At 35.7% G+C, this 27,518-nt stretch overlaps 1 long non-coding RNA gene across 2 annotated transcripts in view; it reads left to right on the top strand.

Moving 5' to 3' along the window:
- LOC116418598 overlaps nt 1–27,518 on the top strand; it is a 916,691-nt gene that overhangs the window by 498,149 nt on the left and 391,024 nt on the right. The gene's annotated exons all lie outside the window — the stretch shown is intronic.

The following is a 27,518-nucleotide window of genomic DNA, read 5'->3' on the forward strand; positions in this document are numbered from 1 at the left end:
TTTTTTTTTTTTTTTTTTTTTTTTTTTTTTTTTTTTTTGAAGAGTTTAAGAAGCAGTGGTATTAGTTCTTCTTTAAACGTTTGGTAGAGTTTAGCAGCGCAGCCATCATGTCCTTGGCTTTTCTTTGATGTGAGACAGTTAATTACTGGTTCAAACTCCCTGCTATTATTCATTTGTTCATATTTTCTATTTTTCCATGATTCAGTCTTCTGTGGTCATGAAAAGTACTTGATATGATCTCAATCCTCTTAAATTTGTTAAGACTGGTTTTTCAGCCTAGCATATGAATTATCCTGAAGAATGTTCTGTATACACTTGATGAAGGTATGTATTCTCCTGCTCTTGGATGGGATGTTCTGTGTACCCTTGATGAAGGTATGCATTCTTTTGCTCTTCGATGGGATGTTAGGGTCATCTGTCCCCAAAGTATAATTCAAGTCCATTGTTATTGTGTTGATTTTATTTCCAGATAATCTGTCCGTTGCTAAAAGTAGGGTGTTGAAGTTCTCTACTATTATTGTTTTACAGTCTATCTCTTCACACCGATTAACATTTGTCTTTTTTTTTTTTTTTTTTTGAGACAGAGTCTTGCCCTGTCACCCAGGCTGGAGTGCAGTGGCATAATCCATAATCTCGGTTCACTGCAAGGTCCGCTCCTAGGTTGACGCCATTCTCCTACCTCAGCCTCCTGAGTAGCTTGGACTACAGGTGCCTACCACCGCACCCGGCTGATTTTTTGTATTTTTGGTGGAGATGGGGTTTCACCATGTTAGCCAGGATGGTCTCAATCTCCTGACCTGGTGATCTGTCCACTTTGGCCTCCCAAAGTGCTGGGATTACAGGTGTGAGCCACCATCCCCGGCTAATATTTGTTGTATTTATTGTTTTATATATTTAGTTGCCCCAGCGTTTGGTGTATATACATTTACAGTTGTTACATATTCTTGATAAATTGATCTCTTTATCATTATATAATGACCTTCTTTGTCTTGCTTTATTGCTTTCTACTTAAGGTGTATTTTATCAGATGTAAGTAGAGCTACCTTTGTCCTCTTTTGGTTTCCATTTGTGTGAAATGTCTTTTTCTATATATTTACTTTCAGTCTCTGTGTGTTCCTGCTAGTAAAATGATTCTCTTTTAGATAGCATATAGCTGGGCCTTTTTCTTTTTTTTTTAATCTATTGAACCACTTTATAACTTTTGATTGGACTATTTAATCTATTTACATTCAAGGCAATTATTGAGAGGTAAAAACTTACTATTGCCATTTTCATAATTATTTCTGGTTGTTTTGTAGATCTTGTGTTTCTTCTTCTCTTGCTGTCTTTCTTTGTGATTAGATGATTATTCCTTTATTTCTCACTTTTTATCTTTGGTATATGCACGATAGTTTTTGCTTTGTAGTTGCCACGAGACTTATATAAACCATTTGATATTGTAACAGGCTATTTTAAGGTGATAACAAGCTAATTTTGATCTCATAAAATAACTCTACACTTTTACTCCACCTCCCCCACATTTTCTATTTTTGATGTAACAATTTACATCTTTTATAGTGTGTATTCTTTCACAAATTAAGGTTACTATTACTATTTTTAATAGTTTTGTATTTTAACCTTCAAACTAAAAATATAAGTGATTTATATGCCACCATTACAGTATTAGAGTATTCTGTATTTGTCTATGTTTTTACTTTTACCAGTGAGTTTTATAATTTCATGTTTTCAAGTTACTAATTGTTGTCCTTTTCTTTTAGCTTGAAGACTTCCCTTTGGCATCTCTTATAGGTCAAGTCTTGTGGTGATGAACTTTCTCAGCTGTTGATTGTCTGGGAAAGTCTTAACTCTCCTTCATTTATGAAGAACAGCTTAGCCAAATAGTCATCTTGGTTGGCAGTTCTTTTCCTTCAGCATGTTGAATATGTCATTCCATTCTCTCATGGTCTGTAAGGTTTCTGATTAGTAATCTGCTGCCAGTGTTATTGAAACTCTCTTATTTGTGATTTACTTCTTTTGTCTTGCCTTTTTTAGGATTCTCTCTTTGTTTTTGATTTTTGATCACTTGATTATAAAATGTCTTGGTGTAGTCTTCTTTGGATTAAATCTGATTGGAGACCTTTGTTCTTCCTTTACCTGGAAATGTGTATCTTTCCCCAGATTTTGAAAGTTTTCTGCTTTTATTTTTAAAAATAAGTGCTCTACCCTTTTATCTCCCTCTTCTCCTTTTTGAACTCTTATAACGTGAGCCTTTGCTCTTTTCATGCTGTTGCATAAATCCCATAAGTTTTCCTCATTCCTTTTCATTCTTTTGTTTCTTTTTTCTTCTCTGACTATATATTTTCAAATAACCATCTGTTTTAAAGAGGCTCAACAGTGGCCACTTTTTGGGAGAGGATAGTGCAGCTGTATCTCCCTTTTTTGTGTTTCCCAGCAGGTATGGCTGTTGGTTACCGAACTAGCAAGAGATGCAGGTGTTCTCTGCAGTGCAGACCTCTGGGGACCTTACCTTGGTGGCTTTCACCAAGTGACTGATATCAATAGCCTCCACCTTTGTTTTTCGTCTTAGCCATCTCCTGGCATCTTGGGTATGCCATTGTTTTTTGTTTTGTTTTGTTTTTTTCATATTATTTTTTGAGACAAAGTCTCACTCTGTTGCCTAGGCTGGAGTGCAGTGGTGTGATCTTGGCTCACTACAACCTCCACCTCCTCAGTTCTAGCGATTCTTATGCCTTGGCTTCCTAAGTAGCTGGGAATACAGGCACCTGCCACCACGCCCAAGTAATTTTTGTATTTTTAGTAGAGATGAGGTTTCGCCATGTTGATCAGGCTGATCTTGAACTCCTGGCCTCAAGTGATTTGCCCGCCTCGGCCTACCAAAGTGCTGGGATTACAAGTCTAAGCCACCATGCCCAGATTTGTATGCCAATTTCACCAGCAATCCTTTGTATGTGGTGGACATCCTCCCTGTTTTTTGTTTCACTGTGTTGCTGCAGATTCTTTAATGAGCCCTTGAGTTTTCTCTGGGATATTTTTTGTTTGTCTATCTTGTTGAGTGTGTGTGTGCGAGAAAGAGAGAGAGAGTGTGTGTGTGTCTGTGTGTGTGTGTGTGTGTGTGTACTTATAAATACATGTATTTTGTGGGGTGATGAACAGTGGTGTCTCCTACTCCACCGTATTAGTGATGTCACCCTATCATAAAATTTTTAATATATTCTGGATATTAGTCCATTTTCAATTATTTATATTTTCTTTTTGAGTAAATTTTAATCAATTATCAATTTTATCTGTTTTTATAATATACCTTTCAAATCTCTATTATAGCTGTTATTGTACCACTTTTTAATTCTTAGCATTATTTTTTTCTAGATTAGTTAAGCCTAAGGTTTTAAAATTTCTATTAGTCTTTTCAAAGTGCTACCTTGGGTTTTTATTAATCTTCACTGTTGAATCATATTATTCTATTTTTATCAGTTTTTATTTTTATTTCTTTATTTCATGTCTTCTTTTTTTATTAGGTTTATTTTGCTATCATTTAAAGAAATTATTTCAAGAGTGTTTTTATTTTCACTTTTTCTTTATTTCAATATAGTAAACAAGATATTTAAGTCTATAAATATTTCTCTGGTATTCATCTTATTGTACAATATTAATATTTCATTTTAATCACTGACCACTTCTAAATAGTTAATATTTTCTATCATGATTTTTTTCTTTGCTCCAAGTGTGTAGAAGTGAATTTTTAAAATGTCGCAAATATTTTAAAAATCATTTCTATTTTTACTTTCAGATTTTTAAATTTTATTTTTATTGTATATATTTAAGTTGTACAACATGATATTTTGATATACATGTACAATGTTTGAATAAATGTGATCAGTTGTATAAAGATGTAGGAAAACATTGGAAATGAGAGGAAAAAAAGGAAAAAATGAACAGAGTTAAATAATTAAGATGGGAAAATGAAGATATTGAACCAATGTCCTCACACTCCCGAAGTCACAGATTCGTTGAAATCATCTTCAAGGTGCATTATTTTCTGAAAAGTTGTAATTTTTTAGGTCATATGGTCTGGCTCTTAGTCCCCATTCAAATCTCAACTTGAATTGTAATCCAAATCGTAATCCCCATGTGTTGGGGGAGGGACCTTGTGGGAGGTGATTAGGTCATGGGAGTGGTTTCCCCATGCTGTTCTCCTGATAGTGAGTGAGTTCTCTTGAGATCTGATGGTTTTATAAGCATCTAGTGTTTCCCTGCTGGCTCTCATTTTTGTTTTCTGTTGTCATGTAAAGAAGGATATGTTTGCTTCCCTTTCCACCATGATTGTAAGTTTCCTGAGGACTCCCAAGCCCTGTGGAACTGTCAGTCAATTAAACCTCTTTACTTCTTTACTTTATAAATTACCCAGTCTCGGGCTGTTCTTTATAGCAGCATGAGAACGGACTAATGCACTAGTTATTCATAACACAAACTTAAGGTGCAGTTCCTGATAATGTTAAAGTTTGCATAATTTGCCTGTTTCTATGCCATGAAAAAGCCCTGAAAGTGAAAAAAACAAAAACAAAAACAAAAAACAAAACCAAAACCAAGCCTTATAAATCAAATGAGTTTTTCTAATGTATTTCAGAGGTAACATTATAAATCAGTGCTTTTTGGCTCCAGAGCAAAACTATATAAATTTTAAAAAATATTTAAAAGTTTGTAATATTTGTCATGTTTATTTACCTTGGCATTTACATCTTTTGTCCTATTTCCAAAAAATCTTCATTTATGATAGCTGTTTTTGGTAGGAATCTATGGAAATTGATAATAGAAAAAAAGATTAATAGAGTCATATTATAAAGCTTATTGAATTATGGAATAAAAGCCATTTAAATTGCTTTAAAGTAAAATTTAATACTATGTAATTCAATTCACTACTAACAACTTTAAAAAATATAAACAAGTGTAAAGATATAAAATCTGTGGAATAATAATAGATCTAATATTATTTAGATATTTATCTTTCTCCTATAGATAGAAAAATATTGATTAAACTGTTAATTTTGAATTTGTTATAGATATGCATGGAGTTGTGGGAAATAATACTCAGAGGCCTTATGTAATCATTACCGTGTTTAGGTACATTTTTAATTTTCAAGTTGGTTGCATAAACTATTCATTAGTCAACATATGCTGGACATAATCTACCATTGGATTGACATTTTTTTCTGTTTTTGGTAGAAAAATAAAATGCCAAAATATATGAAATACTAACAACAAATATACAAATTGAATATGTATTCTTCTATCGTTAGGTAGAGAGTTTTAAAGACATCACTTAATTAGAGTTGGTAGATAATTTGGGAGTTCTGGTGTTAGGCGCATATAAATTTAGGACTGATAATTCTTGATGGATTGTTACTACTTAATTTCCTTCTTTATTCCTGGTCACATTCATTGTTCTGATCTCAGGAATACAAAGTTGAATTAACATTTGTAAATAAATCAATATAACCACCATACTGCCAAATAGCAGAAAAGCCATATAATCACACAAAATGTGCAGAAAAAAATTGATAAAATTCAATGGACATTCGTGATTTAAAAGAAAACAAACAAAACTCTCTGCAAACTAGAAATAGAAAGAAATGTCTCCAACCTGGTAAAGATCATTTGTGGACAGCCCACAGCTAACATAATACTTAATGGTAAAAGACTGAATGATTTTCCTCTTGGATAGAGTAAGGTACGGATATCTACTTTCACCATTACTATTTAATGTTGCATTAGAGATCTCAGCCTCAATGATGTGTCAATAAAAAGAAATGCACAGACCTAATGATTAAAAATGCAAGAAAACTGTCACTATTTATAGATGTCTTGATTAAATATATATTTATTATATATTATTAATTATATATAATTAACATAATTATATATCACATAATATATAATTGTATTATATATTTATATTATATATCAAATTATATATTATATAATTATATATGTGATATATATCATATAATATATAATTGTATTATATATTTATATTATATATCAAATTATATATTATATAATTATATGTGATATATATCATATAAATATATAATTATATGTCATATAATGATATGTTATATAATATAGATTATGATATAGTATAATATATAATATATGAACATTATAGAATATTCAAAAAATGGAACCAGTATGTCAATTTAGTAAAATAACAATATATAAGCTCATATGCAAAAGGTCATTATATTTCTATGTGCTATAAACAAATATTTGGAAAGTTATGTTCAAAAATGCCACAAGATCATAAATAACATACCTAAGAATATACGTAATGAAAGAAATGCATTACTCTCAATTGCTGAGAGAAATGAAAGGGCACCTAAATAAATGGAGCAAAATAGAATGTTCTTGTATTTGAAGAATAAATATGGTTGAAATGTCAATTTCTCTAAATTTATCTAGTAAAACAGTCTCAATCAAAATTTGACTTCTGGATATCTGCACATAAACACAACACACAATGAAAATTATATGCACAGAATGACTTGTCCAAGAACATTCATATCAACCTTTTCATGGCAGTCAAAATGTGAAAGAACCTAAGTGTTTATTTACAGGAGAATGGATAAACAAATTTAGGGTATTCTTATAAAGGTATGTAAACTCAGCAATATGAAAGGAATGAGTTACTGAAACACAATGACATGGATTGATGTAAAATCAAATAAACAAAAATTTAAGTTGAGTAAAAGAAGTCAGACACAAAGGAGCACACTCTCCATTGAAGTCTAAGAACAGACAAAACTAAGTTCTATTGATTGAAATCAAAAGTAGTTGCCTTTGGGATGATTGCCTCTAAAAGGACAGAAGGGAATTTTCTGGGATAATATAGTTGTTCTAGTTTTGGTTTTGCATGGGTGCATGCAATTATCAAAACTCATCAAACTTAAGATTTCTGCTTTTATTTTATATAAATTATATATCAATAAATGAATGTTACCTAGACTATTATTACTCACCAATTTATTGGCCTCAGGAATGTTGAGAAAAAAATGTTCTGGGACATTTAAAAACTCATTAACACTATACATGCAAGTTATAGAGATAGTAAGCATGTAAAGCTTTTCAAGAAATGACTAATCTTTTGGACACTGGACATTGGCGGAGAAAAATTCAGAAAGGAAGCTGCCCACTGATGAACATTGTATGACAATTGCTTTCCTCCCCAGGGTTGCTCCAACTGCCTTAAGACTGTGTGGTTAGAATTCAAAATGTCTGACAGGAATGTCCTTGACGTAGTTACGATGATCTCCATCACTGCTTCAGCAAGAGTAATGTTTTAATGTCTTTTCTTCTTTCTCCTTAAACCATGCTGTTAGCTTTAAGCCTCGGGGCAGAAGTACGGTAAAGTGGATAACTAACTGAAATATTTAAAACAACCAGACAGCAGTATTCATGAACTAGAACAATGACATAGCAGAGAAAATCTGCCTCTTTAATAACAGCATTTGTTAGATTAGGAAAGACACTTTGAGATTGAGAGCTCATCAAGGACAGGAATTTGTCTTTTATTTCACATAACAAGTCATATGTCACAATGTTAGGCACACATGTTGAAGCACGATTTTAATATAAACAGGAGCAGTGCTGTCTAAATGTTCTTCATGGGGATATATCAGTAATTTAGCTTTTGTCACAATGATGTATAACATACCAAAATTTAGTGGCTTAAAACAACAATCATTTATTCTCAGGGATTTGTAGTTGGCTTGGACTCTGCTCTGCTGACTCATGCACTTACAGGGGAGGAAATGCAAAGTGACATGGCAAAGGGTTTGCATACCGGGAAGGGTGAAGCATTGGAGCCAGTGATGTAATATACTACATGAGGATCTTAAATTTTAAATAAAAATTCTAGGAAGCCTGTTGGTAGAGTATGAATGTAAGAGCATATTGCCCTACTGAATCAGCTTGATTACATATATCAAAGTAAACCAAGAGTTTTGGAACATTATTGCCTGGAATATGAAGTCTTGTCTGGAGTGTAAATTTCTCTGCCTGTTTCACTACTTTTTAAAAATAGATATATAGATCAATTTTGGGATAATTGAGATCTAAACAATATCAAATCTTTCTACTCATAAACACAGTTTATCTTTCAATATATAGTGAGATTCCCATTACCTTTTGCTTTTAATTTTAGAGTTAATTTGAAACTCAATTATATAGAGCATGTGCACTCTCTTGCTTTCTTTCTCTTTCCCCTAAAGAAGAAGCATTTTTATTATTTATAGATGTAAATAATTTGACTCCTTAATTTATTCCCAAATTAGGACATAGAGTCCCTTGGATAATAAGCTGTCTAAATTTTGTAGCTTTGGTTTCAGTGCACTGAATAATATGAAAACTTCATATCACAGATCCTGACAACTAAGTCTAAACTTCAATCCTATTGCCAATACCTAGCCTGCCTCATACTATAACTGACAGCATTAACGTGATAGGGAAATGCCTGAAAGGGCAGAGTGATAAAGCAACTCAAGTGGTATGATGGTTTTTGGTCTTACACATGATCAGCTCCAGAATTTACTTATTAAAAATTATTTATCAATACACAGTGCCTTATGTACTAGACTCTATACATGCAATCTTCTTTCTTGGATGATAAATTCCCCTACCTATATGCCTATTGTTTTGGCAACCCAGATTAACATTCTATGGTCATATTAAGTATGGGATTGCAAAGATCTAAACGAAAGTTGAAGATTAAAAAATGCCACAGAGAACTCAGGACTAAGAAACTCAATCAAAACCGCTCAACTACATGGAAACTGAACAACCTGCTCCTGAATGACTACTGGGTACATAATGAAATGAAAGCAGAAATAAAGATGTTCTTTGAAACCAATGAGAACAAAGGTACAACATACCAGAATCTCTGGGACACATTTAAAGCAGTGTGTAGAGGGAAATTTATAGCACTAAATGCCCACAAGAGAAAGCAGGAAAGATCTAAAATTGACACTCTAACATCACAATTAAAAGAACTAGAGAGGCAAGAGCAAACACATTCAAAAGCTAGCAGAAGGCAAGAAATAACTAAGATCAGAGCAGAACTGAAGGAGATAGAGACACAAAAAGCCCTCCAAAAAAATCAATGAATCCAGGAGTTGGTTTTTTGAAAAGATCAGCCTTTCAAGTTTTCATAATCAAATCAGAAAGGTATCGTGCAGCTCAGCCTATTTTCAAAAGTTGTTAACATACTTCAGGATCAGTTTAGTTACCTCTCTACCTGGATGACTATAGGACACTGGTGCCTAAATAAAGGACCTGATGGATCTGGCTCACTTAGGGAATTAGGAAGCCATGTTTTTCAGTTATCCAAGTTTGTATTTTTACCCTGGTGAGTGAAGGAACATAATTGTAACCACTGGGAAGTTCACCTTTTGAAATGTAAAGTCTTCTTGCCATCCCAAGATTGAGATACTGGACTTGTGCCACATCACAAAGCAAGGAAAGAGAGGAAGAAGATCACAGTAAGTGTTGTGGTAATTTTGTGTGATGTCATCCAAGATCTCCCTCTGAAACAGTAGGGGATTTTGAAGTATCCATTCTAAGGCTGGCCCAGTTTGGTGACTGGCATGGGCTATCTCAGTGAATGTTCTACAAAGAGCTATTCCCCAGAAGTAGTACCAGTATCAGATGACTCAGCTATCCAGGAGTATGGAACTAGTTTCCCTTCTAGAAAGCAAGGGAATATCCACAATTCATAGAGGAACCAATTAGAGCTACTTTCAAGAGTAGCATATGAGGATCCCCTATGCTAGGAGCCTCCCGTATCTTGGAAATTGTGACCCACCAGAGATGCTGGTGGAAAAAGCCACTTAAATTATAGAAGCTGCTAAAAATCACAAATACTTAACAAACTACTGCCATGGAGAATATTTCATTGTCAGGAACTACCATCAGAATTTCGTTTTGATAAGAACCATTCCTGGGAACATAAAATGGCTTTGAACTCAGGAAATTCATGTGCTCTGGTCTTCTCTGGCATCATAACATGTGTTACTATCTTTCCTCATGCATAAGAAGATTTGATTTTATATTGATATCAATAGAGTTCTCAATGAGAATAAAACAATAGCAGTTATTTTCACCAATATGACAAGAACTAACTTAGAATTGGAAGCCCCTAAACTTTGCATGTGGATTAATTAGTTACAGTAACCTTGAAGTATATCCCATATTTTGGAGCCCAGTTGATTTTGAGAATAGATGTTTATACGACGATGGACATGTCTGGACATACAAAATGGAATTGTCTTTGTCTGTTTCTCTTAGTTTCTAAGGTTTTCACTGAAATGCACTTTTGACAGTAGACAGAGTATGTCAGCTGCATACTGATATTCAGCTTAATTTTATGAGAGGCAGTAGAGTAGAAGATGATAGCTGTAGTTTAGAGGAATTCACTTTGATAAATGTGGATGTTGCTAATGCAAATTTAATTGGAATTGATGAATTTTCAGAACTTCGTGTCTTGCCTGATCTTTAACAGAATGTGTAGGGAAATAAGAATGTATAACATAAAAGGATATTTTGTCCTTTTAAAAGTTTCAGTTAACATTCTCATATAATGCTTGTATTTAAATAGAAGCCAATATATGTTCTAGATCTGTAATATAACACATTTTCTGCTATCCATGTTACATAGCTTACAACAATAACCAATCTAATAACTGTGGCATTGTCTCTGCAAAGATTGCGGGTAAAGATTAAAAGCTATCCTCACAAAAATACAATCTTATAACATTCAAGTTTGTTTTTTTTTTTTTTTTTCATTTATTTATTTTTTGAGACGGAGTCTCTCTCTGTCGCCCAGGCTGGAGTGCGGTGGCGCAATCTCGGCTCACTGCAGTCTCCGCCTCCCAGGTTTAGGCCATTCTCCTGTCTCAGCCTCCCGAGTAGCTGGGACTACAGGCGCCCGCCACCTCGCCCGGCTAGTTTTTTGTATTTTTTTTAGTAGAGAAGGGGTTTCACCGTGTTAGCTAGGATGGTCTCGATCTCCTGACCTCGTGATCCGCCCGTCTCGGCCTCCCAAAGTGCTGGGATTACAGGCTTGAGCCACCGCGCCCGGCCTCAAGTTTGTTTAATCTTCAATTGTCTATGGTAGAGAAGGCTCGTGTAAACTTGGGACTGAGGCACATGTTGAACCTCTCTGGACATCCCTCAGTTTATCCTTGGAGTGTGAGTAACCTGGATCTTCATAGAGCACTATCATTTTTCAACCTTTGTGTTTGAAAAACTATGAGTGCCATTTTTTACCATATCAGGAAAAAAAATCTGAGTGCTCATATGTTATTTTTATACTTCCTGGATTTCTGTCTTATTACATAGCCAAATAGTACATAGATACTAGTTATTAACCTGTGGTTATCTATGGGAAAGTAAATTTGAGTTCCGTTTCCAAATGCATCAACAACAACTACAGTAGGAGGATGCACTCATCTTCTCCCCTGTTCTAAGACTCAGGTAATGGTTTAAGAGTGAAGCGTAGAGAAATAAGAGGCCAAGATAGGAGCAACAGGGGTTGGGAAGAGAAAAGAGACACACACCTGGTAAGCAAATCAGTTATGTGTAGGGAACTGCCTGTAAATCCATCACAGGCATTTTATTATTGAGAATTCCTATTTTATATTTAAAATTAAAATTCCTTCACAGAAACCTGTTCTATAACTTTTTCCTCTAAATAAATTGAATTTGTAATGCTCTAAGCTGTCAAGAAATACATTTTGGAAGTTACTTGCATTTCTATGAAACACAGTTGATACAGGAAAATAAATCCAGGTTACTGCTTCTTATTCTTTTCTTTCATAGGAATTCTAAACATCTAGAGGTAGTCATTTACATTTGTTTGTGATAAATTATTAAGTCACTCTTAAAACCACCATATGTAGTTTTCTTGAGTAGTCAACTATTAAAACGATATGCTTTGTAACAACCAACTACAAAAATCTTGGTGGCATATACTGATAAATATTTATTTCTCACATTCTCGCATGTCTGAGAGTAGGCCGTAAGTTGGCTGAGCTAAACTAAGCTTGACTGACTAAGCTTGATTTGGCTGGGACAGCTCTGCTTCTTGTATCTTTCATTCCCCTCCTGAGATCAGCAGGCCTTTTTTTTTTTTCAGTAATGGCAGAAGTGTAAGAGAGTAAACCCGATCATACACAAGCATGTCTAGCATTTAAGACACATGACTTCTGCTGTCATTCCATTGGCCAAAAAATGTCACATTATCTACCTCGAAAACAAGGAGTAGGGAAATCAACTTCACCTCTTTAGCTAGAAAAACTAAAAAGTTACATGGAAAATTGCCTGCCTGGAATCAGAGAGGAATAAAGAATTAGGGCTATTAATGTTATCTACTATATCTTATACACTCATATGGGACATATCTTCTTTACTTCTCTTTGTGGAGCTACATACATGCGTATGTATGTGCAAATGTATACACATACATATCCAATGTCCTTAACTAAATGATAATGTTTTCTTATGTGGAAAGGTAAATCTATCTTACGTAAACATAGCTTTGAGAGGAAATCAATTGGTAAGGAAGGAAAGCAACAGCAAACAAACTAGCCAGATAACCTGAATCAGTTTTTGTGATCAGGATTTTCCCTGCTCTGTCTCTTACTCTCTCTCACCCCCACACACATTTACAGCGGCTTCCTTGAAGTTGTGGTGTATAAGAACAGGACATTTAAAAGTATTCAAATAACCTTCTCGGATAGGACATTTTTCAGTAGTTTCTTTGAATATATATATCAGTCATGAAAATAATCCTCATTTCTTTGTACCAAAAAAAAAAAATTATCAAATGAGTTTCAGCTGGGAAACTCCTTGAGTTTCAACTGGGAAATTGCCTTGAGTAAATCAGCGACATAGAGATGGAAAAAAAGCCCACACACTCAGTAGGCATATCTTTCTCAGAATCCTATGTATGACAAAGAGATAGATAAGTAAATGCCTCCAGGGAAATCTCAGTCCAGCCTTGCTCAGGTACCTGAGTCACTCTAACATCACCAGTATGACACTTTCAATTTTTCAGAGCTGAGATAAATCACCAAGCCTCACAGCTATGAGTATCATGCCGTGTTCCGCAATGCTGCCAAATCTCACCACCCTCGTCAGCCCAATCACAGAAAGCAGCAGTTACTCATCAAAGAATTTTCTCTTCTTTAGCCCTGACCTTTAGTCATTGCTTATCTTATCTCTCGGTGAATCCCCTCCACATGCTACCCCCCCCTTTTTTTTTTTTTTTTTTTGCTTGGGTCCTCATTACCATTTCTTAGGTTATGGACCACAATTTATCAAAACAACCTTTTCCCTCTCCCTACTCCTCTAATTGAATCTATCCTGTATACTATTCCCGTAGTCTTTTTCTATTATTATTATACTTTAAGTTCTGGGATACATGTGCAGAATATGCAGGTTTGTTACATAGGTATATATGTGCCATGGTGGTTTGATGCACCCATCAACCCATCATCTACATTAGGTATTTCTCCTAATGTATTTCTCCCCTAGCCACCCACTCCCTGACAGACCCTGGTGTGTGATGTTCCCCTCCCTGTGTGCATGTGTTCTCATTGTTCAACTCCCACTTATGAGTGAGAACATGCGATGTTTGGTTTTCTGTTCTTGTGTTGGTTTGCTGAGAATGATGGTTTCCAGCTGCATCCATGTCCTTGCAAAGGACATGAACTCATTCTTTTTTATGGCTGCGTAGTATTCCATGGTGTATATGTGCCACATTTTCTTTATCCAGTCTATTGCTGATGGGCATTTGGGTTGGTTCCAAGTGTTTGCTATTGTGAATAGTACTGCAGTAAACATACGTGTGCATGTGTCTTTATAGTAGTATGATTTATAATCCTTGGGTTATATACCCAGTAATGGGATTGCTGTGTCAAATGGTATTTCTGGTTCTAGATCCTTGAGGAATCACCACGCTGTCTTCCACAATGGTTGAACTAATTTACACTCCCAACAGTATAAAAGTGTTCCTGTTTCTCCACATCGTCTCCAGCATCTGTTGTTTCCTGACTTATTTATTTATTTATTTATTTACTTACTTACTTACTTGAGACGGAGTCTCACTCTATTGCCCAGGCTGGAGGGCAGTGGTGTGATCTCAGCTCACTGCAACCTCTGCCTCCCAGGTTCATGCCATTCTCTTGCCTCAGCCTCCCGAGTAGCTGGGACTACAGGTGCCCACCACAACACCTGACTAATTTTTTGTATTTTTAGTGGAGACAGGGTTTCACTGTGTTAACCAGGATGGTCTTGCTCTCCTGACCTTGTGATCTGCCCGCCTCAGCCTCCCAAAGTTCTGGGATTACAGGCGTGAGCCACTGAGCCCAGCCCCTGTTGTTTCCTGACTTGTTAATGATAGCCATTCTAACTGGCCTGGGATGGTATCTCATTGTGGTTTTGATTTGCATTTCTCTAATGACCAGTGATGATGAGCTTTTTTTCATATGTTTGTTGGCCGCATAAATGTCTTCTTTTGAGAAGTGTCTGTTCGTATCCTTTGCCCACTTTTTGATGGGGTTGTTTTTTTCTTGTAAATGTGTTTAATTTCCTTGTAGATTCTGGATATTAGCCCTTTGTCAGATGGATAGATTGCAAAAATTTTTTCCCATTCTGTAGGTTGCCTGTTCACTCTGATAATAGTTTATTTTGCTGTGCAGAAGCTCTTTAGTTTAATTAGATCTCATTTGTCAATTTTGGCTTTTGTTGCCATTGCTTTTGATGTGTTGGTCATAAAGTCTTTGCCCATGTCTATGTCCTGAATGGTATTGCCTACGTTTTCTTCTAGAGTTTTTATGGTTTTAGATCTTACATTTAAATCTTTAATCTATCTTGGATTAATTTTGGTATAAGGTATAAGGAAGGGGTCCAGTTTCAGTTTTCTGCGTATGGCTAGCCAGTTTTCCGAACACCATTTATTTAATGGGGAATCCTTTCCCCATTGCTTTTTTTTTTGTAAGGTTTGTCCCAGATCAGATGGTTGTAGATGTGTGGTGTTATTTCTGAGGCCTCTGTTCTGTTCCATTGGTCTATATAGCTGTTTTGGTACCAGCACCATGCTGTTTTAGTTACTGTAGCCTTGTAATATAGTTTGAAGTCAGGTAGCATGATGCCTCGAGCTTTGTTCCTTTTGCTTAGGATTTTCTTGGGTATATGGGCTCCTTTTTTGGTTCCATATGAAATTTAAAGTAGTTTTTTCTAATTCTGTGAAGAAATTCAGTGGTAGCTTGATAGGGATAGCATTGAATCTATAAATTACTTTGGGCAGTATGGCCATTTTCATGATATTGATTCTTCCTATCCTTGATCACGGAATGTTTTTTCTATTTGTTTGTGTCCTTTCTTATTTCCTTGAGAAGTGGTTTGTAGTTCTCCTTGAAGAGGTCCTTCACATCCCCTGTAAGTTGGATTCCTAGGTATTTTATTCTCTTTGCAGCAATTGGGAATGGGAGTTCACTCATGATTTGGCTCTCTGTTTGGCTATTATTGGTGTATAGGAATGCTTGTGATTTTTGCCCATTGATTTTTGTATCCTGAGACTTTGCTGATGTTGCTTATCAGCTTAAGGAGATTTTGGGCTGAGATGATGGGGTTTTCTACATATACAATCATGTCATCTGCAAACAGAGATAATTCGACTTCCTCTCTTCCTATTTGAATACCCTTTATTTCTTTCTCCTGCCTGATTGCCCTGGCCAGAACTTCCAATACTATGTTGAATAGGAGTGGTGAGAGAGGGCATCCTTTCCTCATGCCAGTTTTCAAAGGGAACGCTTCCAGCTTTTGCCCATTCAGTATGATATTGGCTGTGGGTTTGTCACAAATAGCTCTTATCATTTTGAGATATGTTCCATCAATACCTAGTTTATTGAGTGTTTTTAGCATGAAGATGTGTTGAATTTTATTGCAGACCTTTTCTGCACCAATTGAGATAATCATGTGGGTATCAACTTCCCCTTCCCCTAACACATAGACACATGTAACCCCAAGACAGTCTCTCACTTTGCACAGCCTTGGTTTATTCTCACATCTCCCTTTTTGCCCAGCTAATCTCTGAATCTCCAAGTTGTTCCAAACATACGCATTGTCTAAGGTGACCAACTCATCCCAGTTTTCCTGGACTTTCCAGTTTCAGCAATGACTGTCTCTATTCAGTTCCAAGCCAGGCTGCATAGTTGATAATGCTAAGTCTCTCTCTCTCCCTCTCTGTCTTACACACACACACACACACACACACACACACACACACACACACAGAGATTATTTAGTGAATGTTTATTGAACATCTAATACGTGCCATGTATTGTTGTGGATACTGGCGTTCCATCAGTAAACAAAAGACAAAGTCTATACTTAGAGGCTTCCATTCTAATAGGAGAAGACAGATGTTAAACAAATAAAAGATACATGAAATATATCAGTAGTGATAACTACTGTGAAGAAAAATAAAGCAAGGGAGAGAGCAAAGAGGGGAGTGAATGGTCAACATTTTTACAGGCTGTAAGGAAAATTCTCTCTGGTAAGGCAATACACATACATTTTACGGTAGATAGTTTGCATGTCTCCTACTGTGCCCTGAAATACCCAATTCATTCATTCATCCATTCATTCACACTACAAGTTTTAATTCAACACCTACTACCACTAGAAATGGTTTTAGAAATAGGAGATAAAAGAGTGAATGAAGCTCACATACTCCACATACTCATGGTTGTTATATTACATTACTTTTAATGGCAGAAACCACAATTACTTTTGCACCAGCCTAATAGAGGCAAAAGAATTTAATTCTGACTCAACTGTTAATAATGCTTTCAGTAGAATTAAAACCTGAGTCCCGGAAGACTAGCAGAATTAGCCAGTGAAGGAGAGTTTGGGAGGGAAAAACATTCTTGCAGAGGGAGCAGCAAGAATATGAAGCTCTGAGGAAGGAAAAGAAAAGCTTATTCTGGAACAGAAAGAAAGCCCATCTGTCTGTATAGCAGTGAGCGATAGGAGGGCTGGGTGGTAAGTGTTGACGAGAGGGTAGAGACTAGAGCACGGAGGTCCTTACAGTCCAGAGAATCTTGATCTTGGCTGCACGTTGGAGTCGCTTAGAATTTTATAAAATCCAGACACCTGGTTTCCTTCCCAGAAATTCTGGTTCAAGGTGTAGATTAGGCATTAGGTGTTACAAAGTTTTTTTGGTGATCTGAATATACAGCCAAGCTTGAGATCCACTGCTATGGGCTGTGTGAAAGTTTGAGTATTTCCCCCAAGTGTAACCTTTCAGCTGCTTCCTTGGACAAGAAAACCTCACCCCGGTTTTTACTTGTTGGAACCCTACATATATTTCCCAGGTTCAAGTGATATCTTTTCTTTGAGGTTTTTTTCTCTTTCCCTGGCTGAAGATAATCCTCCCATTTCTCTTTGCCCTTTGATGTTTTTAGATACAGCATTGAAGAGCATCAGAAACTAACATTATAATTAGTTTTGCAGATGACTTTGAAGTGGCTTTTTCGTTTTTACCCATCAATTGCCTCATTTGTCTTTGCCTCATTCCCATTCTCCTCTCTGCTCCTCAAGAGCTTAGTACGTAGATTTGACTGCAGTAGGTATTAGGTATGAGTTTATTAAATTGAATAGACTACCAGCTTAAGAGGAGAGAAATGCACAAGACAGTACAGCATCTGTAAATCTTGGATTTACATTCACGAGGATAAATAAGCTTACATCCACTCACATTACTTGGCTGTCTTTGAGATAACCACAGGCCAAAGTAATTATCATTTTTGATTTAGTGTTGTAAGCCAAGATGAAAAAAAGATGGTGTTCTGCAGGCTCCAAATTTGATCTTACTTTAATGGTTTTATTTTCCATTATAACTTTTAAAACTGAGGAATAAACATGCTGAACTCTTCTTTATTTGTATTTTTCTGGTGAACGATACATCTAAATAGTGTTCATTTGCTTTGGATGTTCTTGGCATCATTTTTATTTAGTGCCTCTGATCTTGTTAAAGGTAGAATCCATTTTTATTTTTTAATCAAGAATTCTGTCTTTGATAGTGAGTTACTGAAAAAGGAATAGATAAAACCTGAACTATCCAGAGGGAATTTCCCCGGCCTGCTTTGTGGAGATAGCCCGACAACAGGCTGGGTTATTAATCATGCCTTTCTTTATGGATCTCAAGTTCTTGTTCTTTCTCCTACTGTTGAAGCAAAATAGAAGCACTTAAATGAAAACTCAAATAAATGGTTTACATCAACATTCTTGCATGGAAATTAAACCTATATCATTCACTCAGTAATCTGCAAGCATAGATGTAGAGAGCAAGGCAGAATATTTCCTTTCTGAAATTGCTTTATCAGTTTGACTACCTTTAATAGGAGGTAGTACAAAAGTAAATTCAAATAGAGTTAAACAGTAGGGAAAGATTTTATTTCACTAACCAGAAAGATGAGACATGGGACAGCTCTGGGGCTGATTCAATCAGAGGCTCAGTGACCCTTTGAAGGATTTGGGTTTTTCTAATTTCTGTTTGCTATCCTTCCCATTTCAAGCTTTTCAGGCTAATTTCCCTCGTAACAGTGAGATGGCAGCCTCACTTTCAAGAATCACATCCAAACTCAACAATGTCTGGAAAAACATTCCTTGATCTTCTCTGGTCTCCTTTTTTAAAAAGCAAGTAAATATTTACCCCAAAGTTTCATCCTCCTTCCCCACTGAGAAGACTTCCTCTCACCATTTCATTGACTAAAATTATGTAACAAATTCATGTCCAAAACAAACAAAAATGATATCACCCCGGTAGGTTCATCTCAAAGGGCAAGTTTCTAAAACACACAGCCATCACTTCTCAGTATTTTGACTAAGATCGAATACAGTGTCTAAAACACATGGCCCTGTGGAGGAGGGGTGATAATTGAACAAAACTGAGAAAAAGTAATAGAATAAAAACAGATGGAGAGAACAAAGTAACAGTGTCTGCTATAACTGGCATGGGGTTGAAAAGACATAAACTGTAGACCATTATATTTCATCTTTAAAAAGGTTTTAACATTAAAATTGGAGGCTTTAGAAAGCCTACTCTAATTTTTTATTTTCAATTTCAACTTTTGTTTTAGATCCAGGGGCTAATGTATGGGTTTGTTACATGTGTATATTGTGTCATGCTGAGATTCGGGGTACAATTGGACCTGTCATCCAGGTAGTGAGCAGAGTACCCAGTAGGTCGTTTTCAACCGTTACCCCATCCCTCCACCTCTTGGTATTCCCCATTGTCTTTTATTCCCATCTTTATGTCCATGTGTACCCTCTGTGTGTTTATTTATTTATTTCTAATTTGAATTTTTATTTTAGATACTGGGGACACAGGCCGGGCACAATGGCTCACACCTATCATCCTAGCACTTTGGGAGGCTGAGGTGGGTGGACCACCTGAGGTCGAGAGTTTGAGACCAGCCTGACCCACATGAAGAAACTCCATCTCTACTAAAAACACAAAATTAGCCAGGCGTGGTGGCACATGCCTATAATCCCAGCTACTCGGGAGGCTGAGGCAGGAGAATTGCTTGAACCCAGGAGGCAGGGGTTGTGGTGAGCCGAGATTACACCATTGCACTCCAGCCTGTGCAACAAGAGCAAAACTCCATCTCAAAAAAAAAAAAAAAAAATACTGGGACACATATGAAGATTTGTTATGTGGGACTATTGCCTGATACTGGGACACATATGAAGATTTGTTATGTGGGACTATTGCCTGATGCTGAAGTTTGAAGTATGGATCCTGTCACTGTGGTAGTGAACATAGCACCTGATAGGTAGTTTTTTTTAACCAACCCCCCTCCTCCACCCTCTAGTGGTCCACAGTGTCTATTGTTCGCCTCTTTGTGTCCACGTGTACTCAATGCTTAGCTCCCACTTATAAGTGTCAACATGTGATATTTGGTTTTCTGTTCCTGAATTAATTTGCTTAGGATTATGGCCTCCAGCTCCATCTATGTTGCTGCAGATGACATGATTTCATTCTTTTTTATGGCTGTATAATACTCCATGGTATATATGTACCACATTTTCCTTATCCAGCTTTCCATTGATGGGCACCTGGGTTGATTCCATGTCTTTGCTGTTGTGAATTGCTCAATGATGAACATATAAGTGAATGTGTTTTCTTGGTCGAATGATGTATTTTCTTGTGGGTATATACCCAGTAATGGGATGGCTGGGTCAAATGGTAGCTCTGTTTTAAGTTCTTTGAGAAATTTCCAGATTGCTTTCCACAGTGACTGAACTAATTTACATTCCTACCATCAGTGTGTAAGTGCTTCATTTTCCCCACAGTCTTGCCAACATCTGGTTTTTTGTTTTTTGTTTTTGTTTTTTTTTGACTTTTAAATAATAGCCCTTCTGACTGGTGTGAGATGGTATGTCATTGTGGTATTGATTTGCATTTCTCTGATGATTAGTGATGTTGAGCATTTTTTCATGTTTGTTGGCCACTTGTATGTCTTCTTAGAAGCGTCTGTTCATGTTTTTTGCCCATTTTTTAAATGGAGTTATTCATTTTCTGCTTGTTGATTTGCTTAAGTTCACTATACATTCTGGACATTAGGCCTTTGTCAGATGCATAGTTTGCAAATATTTTCTCTCATTCTGTAGGCTGTCTTGTATCCCTTGTTTACCTCCTTTTTATAAGTGAGAACATACAGTATTTGGTTAGAAAGACTACTTTAAAAATTCATTGATTTCAAAATTTCAAAAATGTGAAGAATAGCTTCTTTCAAGAAAAAACAGCTTTCAAACTCATCAAATTATAGACATTGAATACATGTGGTTTTTCTGTATTCTGATTATACCTCCATAAAGCTGTTAAAAAAATGGACGCTCAGACCTGGCCCAGAAGATTTTTAAACACCAGGCCTCAAACAAACAAACAAGCAAATGAAACCTTCAGCAGTGCCTCCTAGGTTCCTTTCTTGTGCAATTTTTTTTTTTTTTAAAGAATTTTAGCATTGTGGACATTTTTACAGTGTGTGTGGATGCAGTATAAAAATGTGATATTACTGGGGGTTGAATTGAAACAGGGCTATGAGCATGGTGTTGATCAGGAGTTGATGGTAAGAAATCAGAGTTTGAATGGGAGGTTTTCATTAGGGAGAATAAGCTGCTAGCATTGGAGGGATTGACTCAGGCTGGAAAAATTATCAAATCTAATGTTAGGAGAGAGGGAGGGATGGGAGAAGGGGTTAATCAAATTGCAAAGCTGTGGCGGGGGTGGACAGCCATTTTTGAATTTGATAGTTTACTTCTAAAGGGTTATTGCCAAATAGACTGGTGACTATAAAACCCTAGGATAGTAAAATCCCACACATTTCATGCCCAGAAGACAGTGTAGCACATAGTCACAAGTGGGTAATTCTGTCCATTTGTAGAAGAGATCTCACATAACTGTGATGCTCTGGCACATCCAGAAGTTCAGCACACTTAGCCCAGAGTTGCCTGGAGAACCTCATGTGAGCAGCAGTGCCCAGAGAGTGACAAATGGTGGGCAGGCGTGGAAATTCTTCCTTCAGTGTATTTGATAATAGGGACCCCAGCAGGGACCGCAAGTCATAAGCATCATGTTTATTTTTTCAGGTAAATAGAAGTTTTTACTTTCCTGTTATACCTAGTCAGACATTTTTTTCCCCACTGCTTAATTCTCTTTGCTAGTACCAAAATATATACAGGACTTTTGTGTCTATGCTGATAACTTTTCTCTTACTGTTCTTGTTTTTAATTGATTAATATATTTTTGCTCAATATTTGTATCAAGCTTATATTAGCTACATCAAATGATAGTTCACTTTCTCTCCTTTTTTCTTTGAAACATTTTGTATGAGATAGGACTTACAAGTTTCCTGAATGTTTAGTAAAGACTTGTTTGCAAAATCATCTGGCTTTGTTATCTTTTAAGAAGTAGAAATTGCTTTTTATTTCATATAATTTAGTTTCTAAAATGTTACTGGTGTTTGTACATTTTCTGGGTCACGTTTCTTTTCTTAATTTGTTTTATCCATCCCCTCAAGCATTTATCCTTTGTGTTACTAACAATCCAATTACATTCTTTAAGTTATGTGAAAATATACAATTAAGTTACTATTGACTATAGTCACCCTGTTGTGCTATCAAATAGTAGGTCTTATTCATTCTATTTTGGGTGATTTTGGCAATTATAATTTCTAGACAATTTATTCATTTCATTTAATTTTTCAACATTATTGGGAATATGATTTATATCAATGTAAGTTTCAGAATGTTTCATTTTAGGTTTACACAAGCTTAATTATTTCTCCAAAGATAAGATAATTAGCCCTAATATAACTAATGAATAATAGAAAGCCATATAATAAAGCTGAAAGATGAATCAAGCTGGATATATTTTGAGGATCAGTATAGTGGGTTTTGGGGTGGAGGGTATCCAGAGAAATTGAAACATGTTAGTATTTGGAAAGTGCTACAAATACTGGTTTAGCAGGTGGCAGAAATATATGAGTGGAATGCTGATTTGCACTAGGCAGCCTCATCTCTTGCAACTCAAAGTGGGAAATTGCAATTTATACTCATTTAAACACGAATTCACATGTATTGAAAGAGGAGTACTTAAATAGTAATGAGGTAAGGGGGACATTCACGCAAAAGGTGAGCTTTTCGAGGGCAGGGGTTTTTGTCTTTTTTGTTCCCTGTTCTGATACCAGGAACTAAAACAGTGCCTGGCACATAGTAGGTGCTAAATAAAATTTGAATAAAGAAAAGAATGACAAAAATCCAATTTAATCCTCATAACAATCTTGGGATTATAATAGCAAATATTTACTGTGTGTTTACCCTACATCGGATATCATTCTAAGTCTTTACATGTCTTAATCTAAATCCTTATTAGACAGGAAATTGAATACATGTAATAATCACAGTGAGTTTTGTTGTTAAGTGTGAGAAAGTGATTCAAAAATAATAAGACGAAAATCGGCCGGGCACAGTGGTTCACATGTGTAATCCTAGCACTTTGGGAGGCCCAGGCAGGTGGATCACCTGAGGTCAGGAGTTCGAGACCAGCCTGGCCAACACGGTGAAACCCGTCTCTACTAAAAATACAAAAACTAACTGGGCATGATGGCAGGTGCCTGTAATCCCAACTACTTGGGAGGCTGAGGGGGGAGAATCAATTGAACCCGGGAGGCAGAGGCGGCAGTGAGCCAAGACTGCACCACTACACTCCAGCCTGGGTGACAGAGCGAGACTCTGTTTCAAAAGAAACAAAAAGAAAAATAAAAAAAGAAAAGGAAAGTTGTTAGGGGCTGTGGTTAGTTTAAAAGTACAGGGAGGAATTTCCAGCACTGCTGGATCAATGTTTTCAAAATCTTCCTCTCTCCTTTTAGCTCTGTTTCCCTCAACTCACCCCATGAATCGGCAAAAGTATCCACAGCTCATCTCAGGCTTAACTCATCATCTCTGTATATGAGTACATGATCTAATATTTTGATGTAGTAAGTGGGATTCAATGTAAAAATCTAAATAATTATTTTAAAATTTAGTTCCAAGAAATTCCTTGCATCTTCACATAAGCTCTTTAATGTATTTCCTTCATTCTGATAAAGCAAATTGTAGAGTGGATTATATTTCTCTTTTTTTACACTGGTTGCCCAGGAGATCAAGTCGAACTATAAACTTCACAACAAACAATACATTTTGTTCATGTTTTAAAAGGTCACTGATTTATTTACATTGTTTTTTTGTTTGTTTTAAGTTAACTATTTTAAGAATATTGTAGATCAATATGTAAATATAAGAAATAGTACAGAGATATTCTTTGTATCATTTACTCAATTTCCTTCAATGGTAACATTTCAAAACCACAACACAGCATGACAACCAGCATATTGAGACAGTCAAGATACAGAACATTTATTTCCATCGCCGCAAAGAACTATCCCGTTGCCCCCTTTTTTTTTAGCCGTACGCACTTTCCTTCCACCCTCCTCAATACCTTCTTAAGTCCTTCCAATCACAAATCTCTTCTCCATTTCCATAATTTATACTTTCAGAAATATATAAATGTACAGTATATAACCTTTTCGGATTGCCTTTCTTCACATAGAAAAACTCTTGGAGACTTGTGGAAAATCAGGCAGGTTCCTCCATGGATCAATAATTTGTTTCTTTTTATTGCTGAATAGTATTCCATGGTATGGATGTACCACAGTTTATTCAGCATTCACTTATTCAAAAACATCCGTGTTATTTCCAGTTCTTGTCTCTTACAAATAAAGCAGTAAAGCTCTATAAGCATTTGTACACAGCTTTGTTTTTGGTTTTGCTTTCTGCTCTAAGTAACTTTTTATTTGTTTATTCACTTATTTTTCATTGACAAATAAAAATGGTATGAACTTATGATATACAGTATGATCTTTTGAAATATGTATACATTGTAAAACGGCAAAATCAAGCTCATTAACATGCATCACCTCACTTACTGTTGTTTTGTGGTGAGAACACTTAAAATCTAATCTCTTAGCAATGTTCAGGTCTACAGTACATTATTATTAACTATAGCCACCATTTTGTGCAGTAGTTCTCTTGGGCTTATTCCTCATGTCTAACTAGAATTTTGTGTCCTTTGACCAACATCTTCCCCATTTCCTTTGTCCCTTACCGGCCCCTGAGAAACATCCTACTACTCTCTGCTCCCATGAGTTCAATGTTTTTCAGATTCCACATATAAGTGAGATCATGTGGTATTTGCCTTTCTGTACCTCGCTAATTTCACTTAACATGATATCCTCCAGGTTCAACTCTGTTGACACATTAGGATTTTCTTCTTTTTGAAGGCTGAATAGTTTTCCTTTGTGTATATATATATATTTTTTGTATGAACACAAGTCTTAATTTCTTTGAGATAAATGCTCAGGAATGCAATTGCTAGGTCATATGATAGTTGCTTGTTTAGTTATTGAAGAAAATTCTAAACTGATCACTTCTCAGCCTTTTGGCTAAGATCAAGTGTAGACAATTCTAAATTGTTTTCAGAGTGGCTATAGCATTACACATTCCCACCATCAATGTATGAGTTATCCAGCTTTTCCTCTTTTTTAATGTCTGTATTTAGTACTATCACTTTCCTTCTTAGTACTGCTTCAGCTGTGTCTCACAAGTTTTGATATTTTGTATTTTTGTTTTCATTCTATTTAATGTGTTTTTATTTCTCTTGAGACTTCCTTGTTGATACTTTTATTATGTCCTTTGTTTCCAGGTGTTTGGGGATTTTTCTTGCTGTTTCTCTGTCATTGATTTCCAGTTTCATTCATTGTTGGAGAACACATTCTGTGTGATTTCAATTCTTTTGAATTTGTTGAGGTTGTTTTCATGGCTTGGAACATGATGTCTCCTAGTACGTATTCTGTGGGCACTGAAAAAAAGGTGTATCATGCTGTCGTAGGGTGAAGTGTTTTATAAATGCCAATTACATCTTGTTGATTGATGGTGTTTCTGAGGTTTTCTATATTCTTGTTGATTCTCTACTTGTTTTATCAATTATTGAGAGAAGGGTGTTAAAGGCTCCAACTATTATTGTGATTTCTTTATTTCTGCTTTCAGTTTTATCAGATTTTGCTTCACATAATTTGTAGCTCATTTATTTGGTTCATACACATGCAGGATTGCTATGCCTTAGTGGATTGACCCTTTTAACATTATATAATGTGCCTATCTGTCACTGGTGACTTACTTTGCTCTAACATCTATATTATCTGATATTAATATAGTTACTTCTTTTATTATTGTCTTCATGGTATATCTTTTCCCATCCTTTTATTTTCAACCTGCCTTTGTCATTATACTATATTTGAAGTAAGTTTCTTGTAAACAGTATATAGGTGTGTCATATTTTAAGGCACTCTGTGCCTTGCTATCTTTAATTTGGTGCATTTAGATCATTTACACTTAATATAATTATTATGTGCTAGGGCTAAGTCTGCTATTTTATTTTTTGCTTTCTCTTTTTTTCTCTTTGATTTGTATTTCTCTCTTTTATTTTTCCTGCTTTCCTGTTGGACTTGGACTATTTTTAGAAATCCTTTTTGATTTATCTGTAGTGTAGTATTCTCTCTACGTATTTATATGGCCTCTTATTTGTTGAGATACATGTGTATGTATGTGTGTGTATTACATGTATCCATATGTATATTCTCATAACAGTTTACTGTTGTCACCATTTTATCAGTTTAAGTATAGAAACCTTACATCTCTCTTTAAATCCCTTTACTCACCCCATTTATAATAGTTATCTTATATATTGCCTCTACATACATTTGGAACCACATCATTTGATGTTATAATTTTTGCTTCAACCATAAAATATAATTTTAAAAACTCAAGAGGAGATGGAAGGGCTATAGTATTTACCCATATTTTTGCCTACCATATTCTTTCCTCCTTCCTTACATGCCATAGTTCCTTTTTAAAATCACTTTTTATTTTCTCTTTAGAAAACTCCCTGTTTACATTGTTTTCGGGTAGTTCTGCTTGTTGCAAATTCTTTTAGTTTTTCTCCATGTGAAAACATTTTGATTACTCCTTCACTCCTGAAGGATATTTTCAAGTATAGCATTCTGGGTTAACAGTACTTTTCTTTCAGCACTTGAAAAACTTTGTGCCGTTTCCTTCTGGCCTATGTGATTTCTGGTGAGAGAAGTGTTTCCTTACAATGCTTTTTCCTTAGAGGCAAGGACTTGTTTCTCTCAAGCTGCTTTCAAAACATTTTTCCTTCTCTTTAGTGTGCCAAAGTTTAATTATTATGTATCTTGATGTAATTTTCTTCGAGTTTATCCTGTTTGGGATTTTCTTGGAATATTTAATCTATAGGGTTGTGTCTCTTGCCAAATTTCAGAAGTTTTAGCCAATTGTTTCTTTGAGTAGCTTTTCAGCCCTTCCCTCTTTCTTTTCTTTTTTCCAGTTTACCCATGACACGAATATTAAATACATTATTTTGAATTCCACTACGTAAATTTTTATTTTTTACATGAAACAATTCAATTTGGGAGTAAATACGTACAGATATTATACATAGATATATTTGGTATTTCAAACTTAGGATTATATCCAGGTTTTGTTTTTGTTTTTGTTTTTGACAAAGTCTCACCCTGTTGCTCAGGCTGGAGTGCAGTGGTGCAATCGCAGCTCACCACAACCTCTGCCTCCCAGGCTCAAGCAATTCTCCTGCTTCAGCCTCCCGAGTAGCTGGGATTACAGGCACATGCCACCACGGCCAGCTAATTTTTGTATTTTTTGTAGAGATGGGGTTTCACCATGTTGGGCAGACTGGTCTCAAGCTAGGATTATATCCAGCCTTAATTGGAAAGTGTTCAAGGTCCATATAAGAGGTAGAATATTCTATAATTTAAAAATTCTAA

This window comes from Piliocolobus tephrosceles, chromosome Y (assembly GCF_002776525.5).
Source record: "Piliocolobus tephrosceles isolate RC106 chromosome Y, ASM277652v3, whole genome shotgun sequence".
NCBI lineage: Eukaryota > Metazoa > Chordata > Mammalia > Primates > Cercopithecidae > Piliocolobus > Piliocolobus tephrosceles.